This window comes from Fukomys damarensis, unplaced genomic scaffold (genome assembly GCF_012274545.1).
Source record: "Fukomys damarensis isolate Sample0158 unplaced genomic scaffold, DMR_v1.0_HiC HiC_scaffold_22, whole genome shotgun sequence".
Taxonomy (NCBI): domain Eukaryota; kingdom Metazoa; phylum Chordata; class Mammalia; order Rodentia; family Bathyergidae; genus Fukomys; species Fukomys damarensis.
This window is the reverse complement of record NW_022900934.1, coordinates 27,021,852-27,037,674: the sequence shown is the minus strand read 5'-3', so window position 1 is coordinate 27,037,674 and position 15,823 is coordinate 27,021,852. Positions and strand designations below refer to the sequence as shown.

Genomic DNA, 15,823 nt, shown 5'->3' with positions numbered 1-15,823 from the left:
GGAGATTTGGCTCAGTGGTTCCGCCACCTGCCTTGCAAGCACAAGGACCCAAGTTCTATCCCCGGTACCAAAAAAACCAAAAACCAAAACAAAAAAAACCTGATATATGTTTGATTATTACACTCATCTTGGAGAACGGGTACATATGCATACCACACATTAAGCATTTTTACTTCTCCTCCCCCTCTCCACCCTCCCTCCTGCCCACATCCTTCGATACACTACCCATGCAGCTGGGATCCTAAGATGCATTAAAATAACATTAATCACTCCATTACGTCTTTCTAGTCCACAAGCAACGAGTATTGAAAGTTTTAGTAATAAGAGAAGCTCAAAACAAAATGTTGAGTCAATAAAAAATTGTAAAGTTATGAAAAACTATATGGGATCAATTCATGTATATGGGATATGTGTAAGGAATGAATTCATCAACTGTATAGAATAATTCTGTGAAAGATAAACTATGCACACATGCAAGGTATTGTACCTAATGTATCTGTTAAGATTTAATTGCAGGAAATCCAAAACACCAGCTATTTAAAACAGAAATCTTTTCAGTACCTAGGCTTAGGTGCTTACAAAACTCCTAGAAGTTGACCCTAAGAGTATATCCCAGAATGATTTCCAGAATCAGCAAACTGCCCAACATGGAATCTGCTTCTTCCAAAACCAGTAAAATAGGAGATCTTGAACCTATGACTGGACCTGGTACTTTAGGAACACAAATCTGGTAGCTTTAACATAAGAATACTTTGCTGCTGTCAATAAACCTGTCTCTTGAAACCCATGGGCTAGTGATTTAACATTGAAATTTGTAGCAGAAAAACTCAACTGAATTTAAGAATTTAATCTATCTCATAATTTAGAACTGTTGGGGTTTCAATTATTTTGTGGATCATATTAAACAGTTGTTTATTCTTCTAAATGTAATATATGATATCATGTTGTTCATAATGTGTTCTTTGATCCTTTTAGCATCTACAGAGTTGTAAGGCTGGCTACATATTTTAATCCTCATTTGAATAATGTGTTTTCTATTTTTCTTGGTAATTCTGTGGTTTTTTTTTGGTTCCAGGGATTGAACTCAGGACCTTACACTTGCAAGGCAGGCTGAGTGCCACTGAGCTAAATCCCCAGCCATTTTCTTGGTAATTCTTATAAAAGATTTGTCAACTCCATTGGTCTTTGGCTAGAATCAACTTTTGTTTTTATTGGTGTATTATGTGTTTGATTTTTAATTTTACTATTATTATTTGCTCCCAGCTTTATATTCATTTCCATTTCTCTTTAACTCTGTTGTTTTGTCTTTTTTTTCCTCATTGAGTTTATTGGTACATTTTAGGTATACAGTACAGTTACATTCATCATTTGGATCTTGTACCTTTACATGACAGGTCTTGGTTCTCATTTTTTCCCCTTACCCCTGCCCTCCCTTCACTCCCTCCTGCCTTCACCCCCTCCTCCCTTCCCTATTTACAAATACTTTATTTCCATTTTTTCATTTTCTCATTTTTTTCTTTTCCCTTATTTCCTTTCCCCTGCCCTTCCCACTTCCCCTACACCTTTAGCCCTTTCTTCCTATTTCATATTGTCAATTATACCATTAAGATCTTATTACCATTATAGTTTTTCACAACAGAGAAATTATTCTGTATTTATACATGTGTGACTTATTTATTTCACTTAGGAGTATATCCTCAATATGTATCCATTTTCCTATGAATGACTTTCTCATTCTTTATGGTTGAGTAGTATTCCATTTTATAGAAAAACCACATCTTTGTCCAGTCTCCAACTGATGGGCAAATGGGCTGTTTTCCAAGTTTTAGCTATTACAAACTGTGCTGCTGTAAACATGGGTGTGCATATATCACTGTGATAGAATTCTTTTAATTCTTTTGGAAAAATACCCAGCAGAAGGATGACTGGGTCAAATGGAAACTCTAGTCCCAGCTCTTTGAGATATCTCCATATTTCTGCTGTTTTGTCTTAATTTATTGTGTGTTATCTCATGAATGTTCAGCTTTTCTTTATTATAACTGAGAAGACAATAATTTTCCTTTATATATGCTTTAGCTGCATTTTATAAATTTTGACATAAAATGGTTTTATCAGGATAATAATTCATTTAAACATATTTTAATCCCCTCCCCAATTTTACTGCGCCATGTTTCCTGGGCTATGAATTAGTTTCAACTCTGTTACCTACAGTGCCCTAGCCTGGCCAGCAGCTTCCTGGGAACTTGTCAGAAATGCATCTCAACCCATCCCAGAACAGATGAGTCAAAATCTGCCTTTAACAAGATCCAAGGTAATCTATAATATTTGAGAAACACTGGAAGAGAAATGTATTTTTTTAAAAATGAATTTTATTAGTACATTTTAGGTATATAATATCATGACATTCATCAGTGGAAATTTGTACCTTACATAATCTATCTTGGTTCTTACTTTTTCCCCATTCCCCTGCCCTCCCTGCAACCCCTCTATCCCTTCATATTTACAAAGGCTTTGTTTCCATTTTTTCATTTTCTCATATTAACTCCATTCCCTTCTTTCCTTTGCCCTATCCCTTCCAAGAAATGTATTTTTCATCTGAATGTGTTGGTGTTTTTTTCAGTAAAGCTTTTGTTATGGATTTGAAACATAATTACATTGTAGAATAATGTTTATATCATTATTTTTGTGACATTCATTGAGGCCGCTTTATTGATTAAAATTTCCAATTTATTTAAAAATAATAAATAAAATGTTATATTTGTGTACAACATGGTGTTTTGAAAAATCTATATTGTGAAATGGCTACATTGAGCTAACTAACATAATATATTTTCTCACATACTTAACATTTTTTGTGCTGAGAATGCTTAAAGTCTACTCTTGTCATTTTCCAGAATATACTTCATTATTAACTAGTCAGCATGTTGTACAATAGATCTCAAGTTATTCCTCTCTACTGAAATTTTGTATTCTTTAATTGATGTCTCTCTTCTCTACTACTTCAGCCCCTGATGACCACTGTTCTACTCTCTGCTTGTATCAACTTCAGCTTTTTTAGATTCTATATATAAATGAGATAATTCAGCATTGTGTCTTTCTGTGGCTGGCTTTTTCATTTAACATAATGATTTCCAGGTTCATCCATGTTTGATCTATTTTTATAAATATTTCACATATAATTGAAAAGAACATATGTTCTGCAGTTGTGAGGAGAATTCATGCCCAGCATTACTACCATCTGGGAGACACAAATAAAAAGCACAGTGAGATACCAGTTCATACCCATGACAGTGGTCACTATCAACAAACATAAATAAATAAAAAGAAAAGAAAAGAAAAGCAGAAGGGTTGGTAGGGCTTGAGAGAAATTGGAAACTTTATTGTGTTGGTGGGAATGTAATATGGTTAAATGTCTATGTAAAACAGTATATTAACTGTTCCAAAAATTAAAAGTGAATTATTATATGATTCCACAACTCCGCTTCTCAGTGTGTCCCTAAGAGAATGAAAGCAGGATCTTGAAGAAATGTTTGCACACCCATATACTTAGCAGAATTCACAATAGTTAAAAGGTGGATGCAACCCAAGTGTCACTGACAGATGAATGGATAAAGAAATGCAGCGTACACCACCAGAATGGGATATTATCCAGCCTTAAAAGGGAGGGGGGATTCTGACACATGTCAGATGCATTTAACAACATTATGCAAAGTGAAATAAGCCAGTCACAGTAGGAGAAATACTGTACGCTTCCACCTATATGAGGTACCTAGAGTAATCAATCCATAGAGACAGAAAGTAGAAGGATGCTTGCAAGGGGCCAGAGAGAAGAGGCAGTGGGGAGCTGTTTTCCAATGGGCAGAGTTTCAAATTTTCAGGAAAAAGAGTTCAAAACTTACTACTGAACTACATATTTAAAATGGCTAAAATGGTGAATTTTATTTTTAAGTATATTTTACTACAACTAAAACATATTACAATAAACCATTGCTCTTTACAGGGATACTAATTGTCTAGTGGAGAGAAAAAACATTCATACAATTATCTTTTAATTTGTGTGATAATTGATATATTTGGATTTTGGTTTACCATCTAAAAATTAATTATAGTTTTGTTTTTTCTGCTTTTCATTTCTCTTTTTAACCTTTTTCTGCTTTCTTTTGGATTATTTGAAAAAATTTTAGCATCAGTTTAAAGGTGTTTTGTTGAGTTTTAAATTATATCACCTCTGTGTAATTTTTTGAAATTTCTCTAGGGACTACAGTATAGATTACCTTTTCATAAGTCACACAGCATTAGCATTTTATCACTTTAAGTGGGATGTAGAAAGCTTACTAAAGAAGTCTCTTTGCTCTTTTGGTTTGTTTTTTGAGCCAAGGTCTTGCTATGTAGTACAGGCTAGTCTTGAACTCACTATGTAGCCCAGGCTGGCCTCAAACTTATGGTGATCCTACTGTCTCAGCCCCCCAAGTGCTCGGATTACAGGTGTGTGCTACCATGCCCAGCCTCTCTGCCTTACCCCTTTACTCTGTGCTTTCCAAAGTAGTATATCTACAGATAGTAAAACCCCACCAGACAGTATGATTTGTTATTATTGCAAAACCTAGTTTAAAATACTTAAGAAACACCAGGCTGTTGGATTTTTGTACCCAAATATTTACCATTTCTTGAAGCTCTTCCTCCTTACTTGAAGTTTTATTTCTCTCTGGAGAATTTCCCTTTTGTGTGAAGAAAGCTTTTCAGCATTTCATTTAGAGCATCTTGCTAGTTGTCTTTCACTGAAAATGCCTTTAGGGATATTATGTTTTAGAAATACATTTACTGCATATAAATTGTACAAAAGAATGGATTTCATGGTGACGTTTTCTCTTTCTTCCTTTCTTTTTTTTTTTTTTTTTTTTTTTTTTTTGTACTGGGTATTAAACTCGGGACCTTGCACTTGCAAGGCAGGTGGTGGCACCATTGAGCTAAATACCCGCCCTCTTCTTTTTGGTACCAGGAGATTGAACTCTCAGGTCCTTGCGCTTGTGAGGCAAGCAGTGGAAGCACTAAGCTAAATCTCCGGCCCCCTCTCTTCTTTCTTTTTAAATATGTTTCTGGGAATTGAACTCAGGGCCTTTGCACTAAGCTACATGCTCAGCCCTTTTTTCTTCCCTTTTTAATTTTGACAGGATCTTACTAAGTTGCTCAGGCTTGATTTGAACTTGCTGTCCTCCTGACTCAGTCTCCCCAAGGGCTGGAGTTAAGTCGTACATCATTATTCCTGGCTTCATTGTGACATTTTCATACATGATTGATTGATTGGTACTGGGGATTGAACTCGGGTCCTTGTGCTTGCAAGGCAGGCCACTGAACTGCTGAGCTAAATCCCCGGCCCCCATATAACATATTTGGATTGAATTCAACCTCCATATTACCCTTCCTTAACCCCTCCTCCCAATTTTGTTCCCCTTCCCTAATAGTCCTTCTTCTGGTTTCATGTTGTCTTTTTTCAGGCCCTAGATTCCACGTATGAAAGAGAACATTATATTGTCTTTCTGAGTTTGAGTTATTTCACTTAACATGCTGATCTTCATCTGTTTTCCCGTAAATGACTTGAACAGTGTTCTTCTTTATGGGTGTATAATACTCCACAGTGTGTCTATTCCATCTCTTTATCTACTCAGCCACTTACTCCAGTTAGAAACAAAGGAGTTGGATGAGTTACTCCCTTTCCTATGTTCAAGTGTAAACACCACCTTAATGGTTACCCATGCTTTTATTTATTTAAAAGGACTACAAAATAAAATAAAAGCCTAAGAGATCCCCATGCCCTAGGTGGAGAGCATGGTGCCAGTGAGAAATTTAGTAGGAGCCACCAAAAGTCAGAGGTGTCTGGCCTTTAAATTCTAAAAGCCTGAGTCATCATGGTCCCTTTTCCCCTTTTCCTTTTCCTCTGTTCCTGCTGCTACCTTCACTGATCTTCAGTAACCCTAGATACTTACTACTTACTATGGAGTATGTGCTTGGCAATGCTTTTCTCACTGTACACAAGAACCTGGACTGTTTTCTTCCACTCGACCATAACAGGCTGATTCCAGAACTTGGCTATTGTGAACAGTGCTGTAATAAACACGGGTATGCAGATATCTTTATTGTGTGCTGATTTTCATTCGTTTTGGTACACCTAGGAGTGCGATAGCAGGATCACACGGTAGTTCTATTTTTAGTTTTTTGTGGAGCCTGCATATTGTTTTTCGTAGTGACTCTACTGATTTGCATTCCTACAAACAGTGTATAATTGCCTTCCCTCTCCTACATCCTCACCAGCACTTTTTTTTCTTTCTTGGTAGTAGCCATTCTCACTGGGACCAGAAGGAGTTTTAGTATAGTTTTGATTTGCACTTCCCTGATGGCTAAAGGCATTAGCACTTTCTCATATAATCATTAGCCATTTGTACATATTTATGTTAATGGTCTTTTCAATATTCTATAATTTACAATGTACATCATTTTTGTTCCATTGACTCACTTTTGTGACCTTCTAGAATCAATTGATCACAATCATTTAATCAACATTGTTTGAGCACCCAGTCTGTAATTTTCTCAGGGGTTCCAGTCAAAGGAAGTGGCCAAGGAAGGAATGGAATTTAACCCCGGACACCTGCAGGTGACTTGGGTTTGCAGACAGGCCAAGCCTGCTGTACCAGCATCCCTGAGACTAAGTCAGGTCTTCTGCAGAATGTTGGTGGAGAGAAATATGAAGACTGCCTTCTTTTCTCTGAAGCTTGCGGAAGTCCTGCATGGAAAGAGAATGTGGGAGAACCTACAGTGCCCTCTGAGGAGTGACCACACACTCTTCAAGAACTGAACATCTGATATTATGATCAATACTATGTGTCATCTCCTGTATACACACAGGGGAGTGAGTAGTAAATAAAACAAGCAAAAATTCTCGTCTGCATGGAGTTCACTTGGTGTTGTTCATATTTAAGAAAACTTCCCCATTCCTATTGGCAAAAACCAATCTCCTGAATCTCAGCCTCATAACTCAGCCACCTGCTGTTACTTTGGCTTCAAAGTATGCATTTAAAAGTTAATTTCTTCCCTTGCTGTCACATGATTGCCTTTTATGATATTTCTAGTATAATCTGTACAACAGCCAGGGGAACTAGAAACCGTAGAATGATAGTCTCTGTTGCAGATGAGGAAATGGAACCAAAGAAGATAAGTAGATTTTCTTGGAGCCAGGTGATTTCCCAGAATAAATCCCAGCTCACCCTCCCCTCATGTTATTCCCACGCTAATTGTCCTGTGTGCTGTGACTGTCCTCTATAAGGTGTGGTATGTCTCCTTTCTTTCTCATCTTATGCTTACCCTCTTAACTCAATTTATCCTTTTTTTTTTTGTACTGGGGATTGAAATTGGGTCCTTGCGCTTGCAAGGCAGGCAGCGAAACCACTGAGCTAAATCCCCAGCCCTCGATTTATGCTTTTGAGCATTATACAAAGGCTGAAGACAGCATGAACTCAACCTTTGTAAGACTAGTGCAAAAGACAAAGAGGATACAATTTGCACGTTCCCCTCTGAATACAACAAATAGGGATCCCTTTAGAAACTCCAAGGATATCTCCTTAGAACAACTTAAAGACATTTTTTTTCTTTTAAAAGCAAGGGAAAATTTGGGCTGGGGATTTAGCTCAGTGGTGCTGATACCTCCCTTGCAAGCATAAGGTCCCAAGTTGGATCCCTGGTCCAAAAAAAAAAAAAAAAAAACAAGGGAAAATTTAATGAAATAGGAATTTTGTTTTAGCAAATGGTAAAGAAGGAATAAAAAATAATGCAGGGAAAGCTGTTTGGTGTGATGGCCATATCAAGGTGGTGAACAGGTTGAGGTTTTAGGACAGTTGCTGACTTTAGAGGGAAATTTATTGGGATATGCACAGCATGGACCCAACTTCTTGGACATCCAAATGGAGCCATAGACTTGATCTACAACTTGTGATGTTCTGGAGACTCCAGCTTTCCCCTTGGGCTGTCAGTTGCATATTTCCCTTCTGTATCCAAGGTTTGCACAATATATGAGACCATTGGGGTTTCTTAACACGGCACTGGCAAAGACCAGAACAAGGAAATTTCTGGCTAGAGAGGAGTCTTGAAGGAATGAACAGGTCATGATTGTCACAAAGTGCAGCTCAAATTCAAAGATAGGAAACACAGACTTTACTTTTTTGTTCTTTTTTGAGACAAAGTCTCAAAGCCCACTGCTTGTTCGTTCACATAGTGGCCCTGTGATATTTCATTAAAAAGTGGCTAACTAGGCTTAAAATTCAAATAATCTTTCGTTGATTTTTCTGATGACAAGCATCGTATTTGTTACACTGCAGAAGTGCATGATATTTACTTATCATTATATCACATATGCTATCAGTGTTAAATAGGTAAACCGAGGCATGATATAATTTTGAAAAAAGTTTATTTGAGGAAACAATGATTCATGAATTGTGTGATTCCAGATTAGAAGTGGCTCTGCTGAGGAAGAGAAAAGGGAATTTTGTATCATGGAAGTGATATAAAGGAAATACCTGATTTGTTACAGTTATAAAGTTGTTTTCTTTGGCATGTCTTGCTGGAAAATTCCTTCTTAGATAATTATGAGTTAGTTGGCTGCTTTTGATTGGCTGAATTTGAGTTTTGTTTTTCTTTAGCATAAACATTTACAAGAAGTAGTTGCAGTTATGTTTCGCTTATGTTTGCAAAGTTAAGCAAGGTTAAGGGCCCAATTTACACTCTGTCCAGGGATTCTTCAGGTCTGCTTCCACTTGAACTTATTTTAACATTAGAAAGATGCTTGCTTAAGAAATTCAATACAATTAGTAATTTTTGTGATTTAACTAGGATATTCCTAAGCAAAAGTAGTATTTTTAAAAGTGTGGTACTTGGCTATGAAAAATCCAACTTCTAGTTACAAATTTACACCTTGGCTTTGATTTGTGGTAGAAGATACACAGCAGGGGAACAGCTGGGTCAATGGGACCTCCAATCCTAGTTCTTTGAGGTGTCTGCACACTGATTTCCACAGTGATCGCACCAGTCTGCACTCCCACCAGTAGTGGGGCACTGTTCCTCTTTCCCCACAGCCCTACCAGCATTTGTTATTGATTGATTTCCTGATAGCAGCCATTCTTTTTGGGGTGAGGAGGAATCTCAGAGTTGTTTTCATTTGCATTTCTTGAAAGACCAGTGGTGTTAAACATTTTTTCATGTTTATTTGCTATTCCTACTTCTCTGTCTGTTTATTCAGATGCCCATTTTTTGGATTGGGTCTTTAAATTTGGGTGGCCTGATTTTTAAAAGTTCTTTATTATTCTAGATAAGTAGACCTTTGTCTAAGGAACAGCTGGTGAAAATTTTTTCCCACATTGTGGGTTGTCTCTTCACTATTTTGGTCATTTCTCTTGCTGTGCAGAAGCTTTTTAATAAGAAGACATCCCACTTGATTGTGCTAGTTCATGGGCAACTGAGGTTTTGTTCATTAAATCTTTTCCAACACCAATGCTTTCAAGAGTTCTACCTAATCTCTCTTCCAGCGTGTTTAGTGTTTCTGTTTTAATATTTAGATCTTTAATGCATTTTGATTTTAACTTTGCAGCACCATTTATTAAAGAGGCTATCTTTCCTCCAGTGAGGGTGTTTGGTTCCTTTGTCAAAGATGACGTGGCTGAGTGTGTCTGGACTTGTTTCTGCATCTTCTAAAGTGTTTCACTGGTCCTCAGGTCTGTTTCTTTGCCAGTACCATGCTGTTTTTAATCACAGTAACTTTATAGTATATTTTCAAGTTGGGGATTGTGATACCCCCTACCTTGTCTTTATTGCCTAGAATTGCTTTTACTTTTCTAGGTCTCTTCTAGTTCCAAATGAATTTTTGGATAGTTTTCTCAAGGTCTGTGAAGTATGCTGCTGGGATTTCAATTAGGACTGTACTGAATCTATATAGCAGTTTTGGAAGTCGGGCCAGTTTCACTATGTTGATTCTTCCTACCCAGGAGCAAGGGATATCTTTCCATTTTCTGATATCCTCATCAATCTCTTTTTTCAGAGTGCCATAGTTTTCAGATTAGAGGTCTTTGATTTCTTTTGTTAGGTTGATTCCTAGGTATTTCAATTTTTGGGGTGCGATTGGGAAAGGAATTGATTGCCCCATTTCTCACTCAGTGAGTCTGTTTTCCGTGTACAGAAAAGCTGTTGATTTTTGTATGTTAACCTTGTATCCAGCTACTTTACTGAATTTGGCTATTAAGTCTAACAGACTTTTGGTGGAGTTCTTTGGGTCTTCTATATAGAGTACCATGTCATCTGCAAACAATGACAATTTGACTTCTTCCTTTCCTATCTTTATTCCTTTTATTTCTTTCTCTTGTCTAATTGCTGTAGCTAATGTTTCCAAAGCTATGTTGAACAGGAGTGATGATAGTGAACATCCTTGTCTTGTTCCTGATTTTAGTGTGAAGAATTTCAGCTTTTGACCATTTAGTATGATATTGGCTGTTGATTTTTCATAGATGGCTTTCATCAGATTGAGGTAGATATTTTCTATTCCAACTTTCTGTAGGTCTTTTTTTTTATCATGAATGGGTGTTGAATTTTGTCAAATGCCTTTTGTGCACCTACTGAGATGATCATATGGTTTTTATCCTTGACTCTATTAATGTAGTGTATTAAATTTATTGATTTGTGTATCTTGAACCATCCCTGCATCCCTGGGATGAACCTCACTTGGTCAGGGTGTATGATCTTCTTGATGATCTTCTGCATTCTATTTTCCAGTATCTTATTGAGGATTTTTGCCTCTATGTTCATTAGTGAGATTGGCCTATAGCTCTCTTTTTTGGTTGGGTCTTTCTCTGCTTTGGGGATGAAGATGATGCTTCCAGGAATGAATTTGGGAGTATTGTTTCTTTTCAATTTCACTGAAGAGTGCAAAGAGTAGTGGCAGCAATTCCTCTCTAAATGTCTTGTAGAATTCAGAGTGAAGCCATCAGAGCCTGGGTTTTACTTAGTTGGTAAGTTTTAAATTTTATTTTCAATTTCATTGATTGATATTGGGTCGTTTAGAATTTTTTAGATCATCTTTGTTCAACTTTGGTAATTCATATGAATCTAGGAATCTGTCCATTTCTTCTGTATTTTCCATCTGGTTGGTGTAAAGATTCTCAAAGTAGATACTGATGATCCTCTGGATTTCTGCTGGGTCCATTGTAATTTCACCCTTTTTATTCCTAATTGCATGGAGTTGGGCCTTTTCCTTCCTTTTTTGGTTAAAGTTGGCTAAAGGTTTGTCAATTTTGTTTATTCTTTCAAGGAACCAACTTTGGCTTCTTGATTTTTTTGTATCATTCTTTTAGTCTCCATGGCCTTGATTTCTGCTCTGATCTTTATAATTTCCTCTCTTGTATGAACTTTGGTTTTGTCTTGCTCTTCTTTTTCTAGAAGCCTGAGGTTCAGCATCAGGTTGTTTAATCTCACTCTGTTTTTCTAAATGTGTATTCACTGCTATGAATTTCCATCATAAGACTGCTTTCATTGTGTCCCATAAATCTGATATGTTGTATTGTCATTGTCACTTAATTATAGGAACTGTCTAATCTCTTATTTCATATCCTCTGTGACCCACTGATTATTTTGTGTTGTTCAATTTTCATGTGTTTGTGAAATTCTTGTGGTGTCTTTTGCTATGGATCTCCAATTTCAATGAACTATGGTTTGATAAAATACAGGGGACCACTTCAATCCCTTTGTACTTACTTAGACATATTCTATGAGAGAGTATGTGGTCTGTTTTGGAGAGCAACCCATCTGCAGCTGAAAAGAATGTGTATTCTGATTTTGTGGGGTGGCACACTCTGTAAACATCTGTTAAATTCCTTTGTTCAAGAGTTTGATTGAGTTCTAGCATTTTGTTGTTTATTTTCTGCCTAGTTGATCTATCTATTTGTGACAGTGGGGTAATGAGGTCTCCCATTATTACTGTGTTAGTGCCTATTTGATTTTTCATGTCCAATAGTATTTGTTTTATATAGTTGGTGTTTGGCACATATATATTTATGATTGTCATCTCTTCATCTTGGATTGTTCCCTTTACAAGGATGTAGTGTCCTTCTTTGTCTCTCTTAATCAGTGTTGGTTTGAAATCCATGTGATCTGCAAAGAGGATAGGTACTCCTGCTGTTTTGGGGGCTCCTATCACATGTAGTATTGTTTTACACCCTTTTAGTCCAGGGGTTTCTTTTTGAATTAAATGTGTTTCTTGTATGCAGCATATTGTTGGATCTTGCTTCTTCTTCTTTTTCTCATTGAGTTTTTTGATACTTTTAAAGTATACAGTACAGTTACATTTATTATTCAGATCTTGTACTTTTACATGACAGATCTCGGTTCTCATTTTTTACCATATCCCTGCCCTCCCTTCACCCCCTTCAACCTTGCCTATTTACAAAGACTTTATTTCTACTTTTTTGTTTTTTCATATTTTTTCTTTTCCCTTATTTCCTTTCCCCACCCTTCCCACTTCCCCTACACCTTTAGCCCTTTTCTTCCCATTTTACATTGTCAATTATACAATTTTGATCTTAATTACACTTTTAGTTTTTCACACCAGAGAAACTATTTGATGTTTACACATGTGTGTCTTATTTATTTCACTTAAGAGTATGGCCTCAATATGCATCCATTTTCCTACGAATGACTCTAGTTTCTTATTCTTTATGGCTGAGTAATACTCCATTTTATAGAAACACCACATCTTCTTTATCCAGTCTCCAACTGATGGGCAACTGGGCTCTTTCCAAGTTTTAGCAATTACAAATGGTGCTGCTATAAACATGGGTGTACATATATCACTGTGATATGATTCTTCTAATTCTTTTGGAAAGATGCCCAGAAAAGGGATAGCTGGGTCAAATGGAACCTCTAACCATAGTTCTTTGAGGTACCTCCCTATTGATTTCCACAGTGGTTGCACAAGTCTGCACTCCCATCAATAATGGAGAAGGGTTCCTTTCTCCCCACAGCCCTGCCAACATTTGTTATTGATTGATTTCTTGATAACAGCCATTCTTTCTGGGGTGAGGTGGAGGATCTTGCTTCTTGACATATTCTTCCAGTCTATTTCTTTTGATTGGTGAATTGAGACCATTAACATTGATGGCTATAACTGATATGTATTGACTTAGCCTTGTCATGACTTTTTCTTTTTGTTGGATTCTCTCCCTTTGCATTTAATTTCTTGTCATGCCTAATAGATTCACTCTGCTGGGCTTCCTGAGGTTGGTATTCTCACTATCATTTCCTAGGATATTGTTTAAAATATTTTGGGGTGTTGTTTTGCTATTCATGAAGTTTCTCAGATGCTCTTTGTCATAAAAGTATCTTATTTCTCCATCAATTTTGCAAGATAGTTTTGCAGGGTACATCAATCTGAGTTGGAGGCTGTTTTCCCTTAGGACTTGAAATACATCACTCCAAGCTCTTCTTTCCTTGAGGGTTTGTGTTGAGAAGTCTGCTATGATTCTGAGAGGCTTTTCTTTTTTTTTTTGGTACTGGGGATTGAACTTGGGTCCTTGCGCTTGCAAGGCAGGCCACCGAACCACTGAGCTAAATCCCTGGCCCTGAGATGCTTTTCTTTGTATGTGATTTGTTTCTTTTCTCTGATGCTTGTAGAATTTTGTTCTTCTGCTGGGTTTCTGGAATCTTAACTACTATATGCCTATGTGTAGATTTTTTTAAAAAATCACATTTAGTTGGAGTCTTATATGCCTCACTTATTTGTATGCCAAATTGTTTTCCCCAACTTGGGAAATTTTATGCCATTACTTCTGTGAACAACTTTTTAATGTCATCTGCACTCTCTCCTGTTTCTTCATTGACTCCAGTTTTATATTAATCTTTGCATTATCTAGCAGCTGTTGGATTGATTTGTCATGGTTCCTTACTATTTAAAATTTTTTTCTTTTCTTGTTCACTAATTGCAATCCTATCTTCTATATCTGAAATTCTATCTTTACATTGGCCCATTCTGTTGTGTGAACTTTCAATGGAGTTTTTAATCTTCTGGAAATCTGTTTTGCATCTGTTTTGTGGATTCCATTTGTTTCCTATGTTGGGATTCCATCATGTTCCTCAACTCCTCTATTTTTTAAATCTATGTCCACTCTAGATTTATTAATCATGGCTTGCACTATGGGCACAATCTCAGCTGTTATCTGATAAACTATTTCTCTTTTGTTTCCAGTTTATTTTTTCCAGATTTTCTTTGTTGCCAGTTCAGGGAGTTCCAGGTGGTTAGATATCAGATTCTTCCATCTCATTTTCTTTGGGGTTGCCTTAGGTGATCTGGAAGTCTAGTTTTGGGACTTCTTTGCCTTCTCATTTCAACAAATGCAGCTTGTCCTGCCTTTATTGAGAAAACTTTTTGTTCACCCAGTCAATTTCAATTTTCAGCAAGCCACCAACAGGCTTTCTCTCTGCTGCTCACCAGTACTCCAATTCTTGGGTTCAAATCACTGATGCTATGGTGTGGGATTCTGATGAAATTTTTGTGCCTATACAGCTCTTTCCTGGGTGGGCCTTGGCTGGGTGGATTTGCCCCAGCCTCTGGGGTTGGGGCAGATCCCTGGCTGGGATTGCCTGCAGCTGTACTGGTCTGGACTGCAGCACTCTCAAATATTTTTATTTTCACAGGTTGGTAGACACAATAAGTTGATCTCTCTTTGCATTTGACCAATGTGAGAGATACACAACTAGCCTTTCTCAAGTGAGATTCTGCAAGTGAATTAACCCCTAACCCTAAAACACATCCACTGTGTGTAATTCATTGGCTTCTTTTCTTTTCTAAGTATCTACCATAGTATTTGTTATGTTCCATTTTGGGAGAATTGGGAAAATAGTCACATAATTCATTTTCTGTGTTCTGTGGCTCTGATGAGAAGCATCAGTTGAGAAATTCTGCTGCACCATGGACTCATGGAGTCTAATGTTTACAGTTGATAACCTGCAAGTTGTGACTAAGGGTGAACTTAAGAAATGGCCACACTTACCCTCACCTACTCTTATCCAACCATAGTTGTGTTATCTTCATGGAGGCATGAAGGCATAGTTTGATTTTTTTTGAACTGGATTGAATGCAGGACTTTGTGTTTAACAGGCAGGTGCAGCACCACTGAGTTAACTGCCTGGCCTGGCACAGTTTGCTCTTTAGAAGTTTTATATGCCAATGGAAACCTTTATGGGGAGGGAAAGAAAGGTATAGGATTTTGGAGTCAGGAAGAATTGGATTCAAGTCAGCTTGTACTGTTGCTACATTAATGAAAAACTGGAAAAGCCATCTCATATCTTCTGAGCCTCTGCTTAGCAATTTAGAAAATGGTGGCACCATGCCCTAAGTGTTCAGAATCTTGGGTATGGTGATTTAGGCAGAAGTACTCAGCGTATTGTGAATCCACAGAACATTGGCTCACCTCCACTGATTCATCATCTTTATCCTCCTTTTGTTTTCCCTCCTCCTTTGTCCTTTCCCCTTTTCCTATCTCTGTTGTTACATTTTTTAGTAGAATCATTTCCCTGAAACAAAGCAAGAAGTAAAGGACTTGTCTCAGCAAAGGAAAGCTACAAGACAGTCTAATAAAAAGCTTCAGGAGAGTTTGGCAATAAGATCAGCTCCTTCCTCTAGGTTAGCTACATGACTCGAGGGTGAATTCAGCAATCAGTGTATCCCACAGTACAAAGTGCAATGAACTCTTTATGGACCTTCTAATAACCTCTCTGAGAGACAGATTTCAAACTCCTT

General features: G+C 37.1%; 1 protein-coding gene across 3 annotated transcripts in view; it reads left to right on the top strand.

The window, feature by feature from the left end:
• Positions 1-1,111: 1,111 nt before the first annotated feature.
• The window catches only part of Defb128 (defensin beta 128), a 39,170-nt gene continuing 24,458 nt past the window's right edge, over positions 1,112-15,823 (top strand). The window contains exons 1-3 of one of the 3 annotated variants that reach the window (XR_783604.1): positions 1,112-1,148; positions 2,212-2,311; positions 6,590-6,937. The gene's annotated coding sequence lies outside the window, so the exon portion shown is untranslated. Of the gene's footprint in view, positions 1,149-2,211; positions 2,312-3,005; positions 3,943-6,589; positions 6,938-15,823 lie in introns of those variants that run through there. The other 2 variants (XR_004518453.1, XR_783605.1) reach the window with 2 other exon arrangements.